Raw genomic sequence first — 7,413 nt, forward strand, 5'->3', positions numbered from 1 at the left:
ATATATATATATATATATATATATATACATATATATATATATATATATGCATGCATGCGCACACACACAAACTCTCTTTGTAGTTTTACAAATGTCACGACTGTATTTTTAGTAAATATTTTGCATATCTTACATATTTGATTATGCTTCCTGGCCAATTTATCATTATTTCTTCAAACATAATTGAACTTTGAATTTATACTTGCTGACTAATATTCGTTTTGAAGTTAAACAGACGTGCACGGAATGGTAAATGTATTTTTATAAATAGTTTGCGTAGTAAGCCTAGCTGATGAGCTTTAAGTTTCTTTCGGCACAGAAAGTGAAATTAATTGATACTGGGATATCTACTCTTCTCTTTGTAATTTTACAAATGGGCCGACTGTTTTTTTTTTGTGTGTTTTAGTATATTTGCTACATTCTCCGTGTGTGCTTGCATATATTGAGAGATGTGTGATTTTGGAGAGTTTTAACTTTTCTTTCTTGCAAACAGGTGCATATTGTACCCTGACGTTTAATATATATTTACCATATTTTGTCAATTTGGTTATGTTTGCAGGCCACTTCGTCATTGCTTTTTTTTAAAGATAATGGTAACTTATTTGAATACTGAAGTTATATAACATATTCAAACATACATAACTATGTATGAATATATTTCTATATATGGCTATATATTTGTATATGTATGTCTCTATATATTTTATAGGTTCAACATGAATTCTACATTCTTTCTCATCATCTTCGGAATAGTCATGTTGCTTGCCGTAGCAGCAGGTAAGAAAATTATTCTCTCAGCCGTTAAATAAATGTTCGACCCCTAATCTAATGACATTTATTATGAGTAAATTTACTCAGATTTCCTACTCTCCATTCCACTAAATTCCTCTGGCATATCCTTTCATTGGCCAAAATCACACAATTAGCTGATACCTAGGCTTTCGCAACTGTTACTTATCTCTCAGCTATTAAAATACCTTATGTAAAACTAAACATAAGTTTCTGAAACACATGGACTCGCAATTTAATACACAGGCACACAAACGTCCACAGACACACACAAGCGCACTTATTCGAATATACTGACCAATACATTCATATTGAACCAAGACGTACTTCCTGTGAGTATTTTTCAAAGCAAATGCTGGCAGCGGTACCCACTATACGACTCTCAAAATCTTCCGTTCGTTGCCTCATCGCACTGCACTTATTTTTTCATTATTGAATTCTGTACCAGACAGTCGATTATTACAGATCATGCTCTCATTACCAATCTCGGTATAGCATGTGTGATGGAAACATTCAGTTTCTTACACGGTTTCGTGAATTCCCTGATTCTCAGAGAATATTCACATAGACATAATCACGGGAGAGTTGCTTTCCGAGGGTACATGAATCTAACCCTTATCAGTGTCTCTTATTCTTAGAGGATCAGATTCTCTATCATACACTATTGCCACCATATCTATCCAATATTAGAAACAATAAATATATAGTCATATGCATATATCCATACATATATGTACATACCTACATCTATATGTATACATACATGCATATATGGGTACAAGACATAAAAAAAATGTTAAACACAATAGGAAACGAAAAACGAAAGCATAAACACGAAAACAGAACACGAACTTTTTTCGAACAACGAAAATAAAACAAACAGAGAAACGTGACATGCAACATAAAGAATATATCCCTTCATCAGTTGTCCCTGTCAATTTACTCCGCGTTTCGAAGGCAAGGACAATTCGCGACTTCGTTGGAACAGTCCTTCCGCAAAGCAAATTAAATAAAATTTGGAATTTTTTGCGGAGGGTGAAAGTGTTAACAAGAACAGGACAGTGAGAACAAGACAGTAAAAACACGACAGTAAAAACAAACGGTGAGGGCTATTGGGCCAAGACGATAGAAAAATTATTATGAACGCTAAGTAGAAGAGACATAAACATCACGTCTGTTCTTTAGGAAAACCAGTGGGCAGAAACGAAGAACCCCTTTCGTCACATGTCAGCGACAAGAGGGTCAAGGAGGAAGAGGAGGAGTGAGAGGGAGAGAGAGAGAGAGAGAGAGAGAGAGAGAGAGAGAGAGAGAGAGAGAGAGAGAGAGAGAGAAGGAACGGTGAAAGGGAGAGAAGAAGAATAAGGAAAGGGTGGGAGAGAAAAACAGAAAGGATGAAGAACAAGAGAGGGAGATAGATAGTAGAAGAGTGCGCATAGTAATTATTCAGATAAAACTTACTTGGAAAAGAATGAGTGGTGTTCGATCATATAATAATATAAATATATAGATATATGCATATATGCATATACATATATGTACATACCTACATCTATATGTATGCATACATGCATATATGGGTACAGGACATTAAAAAAAAACGTTAAACACAATGAGAAACGAAAAGCGAAAACATAAAAACGAAAAGAGAAAACGAATTTTTTTCGAACAACGAAAAAGACAGAGAAACTTCTACTCTCCTCATTTACCAATACCTTCGTATTTCTCACTTTAAATCGTCATAGTTGTTTCATTTTTCTTCTTTTACCATTGACCCTGTTGTCACCGAGACATGCTATATCGATTGTCATGCATGTTCTTTCCTTTTTTTCATCACATCAATGTCTGATTTTCGGTGTCTAGTGACTCCTTTTGTGGTTTGCTCATCCTGCGCCTTTGCTCTTTGTAGGCCGAGATTTCTACAGCGCTCCCAATGGATAATTTTTGCCGCATTGCCATGGCGTCTTTTGTGTTCGCGTTGTGCCAATTGCGGGCATTCGCTAACGATGTGCCATACTGTTTCACCCCTCTCACCACACATTCTGCATTTGTCGATATCGGTAGTGTTGTCTATTCTGCAGTTCACATGGCTGGTCCTTAACGCTTGTTCTTGAGCTGCGCATATGAGCGCTTCTGTCTCAATCTTCAGGTCACTCTTCCTCATCCATAGCCACCGGTCTTCTGTATCTGTTTTCGCGTTCACATCTCTTGGAATCTGACCGTACATTTTTTTTCCTTCCATGCTTTTTCTTTTTTTGTGTTCATTTCTTGTGTAAATTTTTCTTTCATTACACAAGTTTCAGTTTTGATGACGCCTGGTTCGTATGTTTTAACAATGGCTCCATGGCATTTCTATATACCACCCTAAGCTGTTTTCCTCTGCTTCGATGCAGTCCTGGCAACTGATCAAACCACCCACCCTTTCTTCTGGACAAGTACAGCCTATTGGTGTCACTCTTGGGGTGGAAGGCTCCGTGTACTGTCAATATTTTTCTGGTCTTGATGTCCATTTTCATCACTTCTCACTTTTGCCATTTTATAAGTCCCGCATCATGCCGTATTAACTGCTCGGATTTTATTCCATCCAGTCAATATTGAGAACAATACTAACCTTAGTCTTCGGAAATATGCCATCCTCGGTTGCTCTTTCATTTCCTTCTCCATTATATCGTCGGACCTTAGTACACCAAGGTATTTGTATCCTTCCGTTTCAGTTTGCTTAATCAAGTCTCTATTCAGTAATTCTATCCCTGCCAGGGACTGTACCTTGCCTCTTTTTATGTAGATTACTCTGCACTTCTTGAATCCAAATTCCATCCTAATATCAGTACTAAAACAGTGGGCCGTGTTCACCAAGGAACTCACTTGTGTCTCATCCTTGCCATAGAGTTTCAAATCAACCATGAAGAGGAGGTGGTTGATTGCTTGGGATTTTCTCTTTAGTTGGTATCTCAAGTTATTATTATTATTATTATTATTATTATTATTATTATTATTATTATTATTATTATTATTATTATTATTAGGGGTAGTGTATCCTGTTCAGGCTATATTATTAGCATTATCCTGCGTTTGAGAATTTAAAAATCACGTCTTTAACTTTCTAAGACATCTCAACACTTCTAAAAGCAAGCTTCGTTTGTTTGTTTACGTTTATCGTAATTTGACTTTACCATATGATAGCGTCTCACAAAGCGAGATTTCTATACATCTTAAATTTGCAGAAAAACTTGTGGTTGGGCAGTTTAGCTTAATCGGTCTAAGAGCACCGCGGCGTGTAATCACGGAGGTGTGAGTTCGAGTCTCGTAGCTGGCGGCCTACGCTTTTTTCTGCAAAATAGGGGTAGCTTATCCTGTTCAGGCTATATTATTAGCATTATTCTGCGTTTCAGATTTTAAAATCACTTCTTTAACTTTCTAAGACATCTCAATGCTTCTAAAAGCAAACCTCGTTTGTTTGTTTACGTTCATCGTAAAGCTATGCTTTAACAACAAAGATTTGTAAAGGTAGGCTACGTTGAAAGTCGACCTTTGTAGCAGAAACAGTGTAAATGAGGTTGAAACGAAGAGATGAAGTGAAGGAATATAATAGCTTTGATATAAATACGATCTATGTGTATCTTCATTTTTAAATATCATACAGTTTATTATTTTCTAATCTTAGGCGATAAACAGGAATGTCGAATGAGATGCATGAAGGAAAATATGAAAACTGGAAATCCTGCAGAACTCATCGGTTATTTGAAGTGTTTTTATGATTATTGTTCATTATATACAGTTCGCTGAAAAAAAAAATCAATAACCAATATGCGATATTATAGGCAATAATTTTAAAGAGAACATTTTATTTAGACCACTGAGAAAACGGAAGAAATTATCTCTCGCATATATGGGTTTCTATATAAAATTCTATATAAAATACGTCTGTAATATCAAATATATCTATTAATGTGAAATACCTGTTGATTTATAATTATTTGATGGTATTATTTCATTTCTATAATATTGGAATATCTCTATGCTGAATAAGTTGTTTAATACTAAAGATGTTTAACTGTGCCATTGATATATGTCGTAAAATGCCTACAATTGGAAAACTTTTAAGTTCTTAACAAATTTGCAGCATTGTTTTTTTCTGGTTTTTTTTATCGACTTGTTTGATTTTTGGTTTGTTACACATCCAATCTGAGGGGTAGTTTAACCTGGTGATGTCTACAATATTTGAATAATAGTCTTTTTATATAATTAATCCTCTGCCGGCATCAAAACCATGTTTTACATGATTAATTTTACTTGGTATGGGTATAATAAGCAAACCTGAAATTTTTATAGTGTTTTGGGTTTGTTACACATCTAATCTGATGGGTAGTTTAACCTGATGATGTCTACAATATTTGAAGAATGTACGCGATTCACCCAGTACCAAGCAATTAAAATGAATTGACACTATTGAATGACAAATCAAATCAAACAAGACGATAAAGAAAACAAAAAAAAAACAATGCTGCAAACTTGAACAGAACTTTAAAATATTTTCAATTGTATGCATTTTACTACATATATAATTATTAATATAACCCAATAAAATTTTACGTAACGCAATTGTGTGCAATATAGTGTAGGTTTTGCATTACTGTCTAAAGGTTACCCTTGGTTTTCAATGAGTAAAGAGATATATAGGATTTCTGTAAATTATCATGGAGCGGTGTTATGATTTAAAAGATTGAATCGAGAAACATTATAAAGTAATGATCTGGTCTATCGTTGGTCTGTCTTTGCGCGCGTCCTGCACATGTGAACCTTCATCAGCACTCTCTGTACAGCCTGGCTGGACCCGTCCTGTAGTCTGTCGCCGTCCAGTAGAATACTGGAATATCGTCTGAAATGACTTCTCATTGGATGCATACTAGAATGCTTTTCCGTTGCTTTCTCTAGGCAGGTGAGATCTAAACTCAGGCCGAGTGTAAAATTTTCAGATTACATCAGCGATGTAATTACTCGTTAAATACATTGAAATGAGGATATCTGCAGGTAAAATATTTAATTGAAACAATACGTAGATATTGTATATAAATATATAATGTAGTTTTATATTCAGATACATATATAAATATATACATTTATACACACGTACGCATGCAAGCACAGAAACACACACTTACAAACAATCACATACGTAGATGTAATAAAATTGATAAAAATATTACATAAAGCTTCCAGTGAGGAATGGAAAACGCAATATTTCGGATAGTGTTGTCTTTGGATTGACCACCTACAATTTGCTGTGCTAAAACACTCCACCACCAACATATATGGTGCCATCAACAGACCAATCAACAAAATATCTCATATTTTCGCATTCCCATTAAATATTTCATAGGGATTTTACGTTTATTGAATAAAATCTGTCACCGATGATAGCAAGGCTTTCTTTTTAAGAATGCAATTGATGTAAGACTCACGATAGACAAGCGGTTCCAGATCGAATATTGATTATAATTCTACGCATGAGAGAGATCTTACGCCAGACCCCACACCAGAATTTACAGTCACACTCTCACGAGTAATGCTTTCACAGTAGGTCACAACTTGTATCTGAATTAACAAGTTGTGTTCTACGATACAGCATTTCTTTTCTTCTGTATCGTTTCTCATAATTTCAATTCCTAAACTCTTCCAACAAATTTCCTTGAATGTCCCTAAGTTATATCACTCTGGGTGTCCCTTAAGCTCAATTAATTTACGAAGGCCGCTATCATATAAAGACGTATGGACAACAGTTTTGAGACAGTTCCTGTGTGTTTGTCGCATTGACGATGACAGAGAAAGTCGAGCAGAGAATCTGCTTCAAATTTTGCCACAAGCTTGGCGATAGCTTCTCAGAAGCCTACCCAAAGTTTTCAAAAACGTTTCGTCGTTCTCGACACATCCAAGGAGATTTTGTGCAACTGAAACTCAACAGTCATTTTGGTTAGCTGAAGGAAGTTTTGGCAGAAACTTGGCAGACACGCGTCTCATACCAAATCTTCAGTGAAAATGTACTGAGTTGAACCGTAACTAATCTGCCCGTTCTCTGATAACTCACGGATGGGGATTCGGCGACTTCTCAGAGCTGCACGCACATCTGCGATGTTTTTCTCAGTTCTGGTGGTTACATGTCTCCTAAAACGTTCATCGGTATCGATATTTTTCGGCCATCTTGGAAACATCTGAATCACTGATACACTTGGGTGTGGCTGATACATACCTTTCCATACACTTTCTGCAACTTTGCGTAGACTTCTGAGCAGGTGTCACTGTGACAACCTTCTCTATCATGGTCAATGTGACAATCACTTTACACACGTTAATTCGAAGCAGTGCTGTAAACAGTAGAAGTGAGGTGGAACGTTAAACCATACGGCACATACACAGCATTGGTTAAGGTCAATATTTGCCAAGCGGCTTTACTCTACCTGCTTTAGTTTCGTTACTATGGCAACAATCTGGATACGTATTCATCAGACCTCGTATATATACTTAAACATATACACAAAACTTTGTACGTGTGTGTGTGTGTGTCTATATGTAAATATATATGTATATATATATATATATATATATATATATATATATATATATATATAT

General features: G+C 35.6%; 1 long non-coding RNA gene across 1 annotated transcript in view; it reads left to right on the top strand.

Moving 5' to 3' along the window:
• Nucleotides 1-4,522, top strand: part of LOC128247392 (uncharacterized) — a 9,426-nt gene extending 4,904 nt beyond the window's left edge. The window contains exons 2-3 of the long non-coding RNA XR_008263771.1: nucleotides 710-777; nucleotides 4,451-4,522. This is a non-coding gene — a long non-coding RNA (uncharacterized LOC128247392). The remainder of the gene's footprint in view (nucleotides 1-709; nucleotides 778-4,450) is intronic.
• The last annotated feature ends 2,891 nt before the right edge of the window (nucleotides 4,523-7,413 follow it).

Source organism: Octopus bimaculoides, chromosome 3 (assembly GCF_001194135.2).
Source record: "Octopus bimaculoides isolate UCB-OBI-ISO-001 chromosome 3, ASM119413v2, whole genome shotgun sequence".
NCBI lineage: Eukaryota > Metazoa > Mollusca > Cephalopoda > Octopoda > Octopodidae > Octopus > Octopus bimaculoides.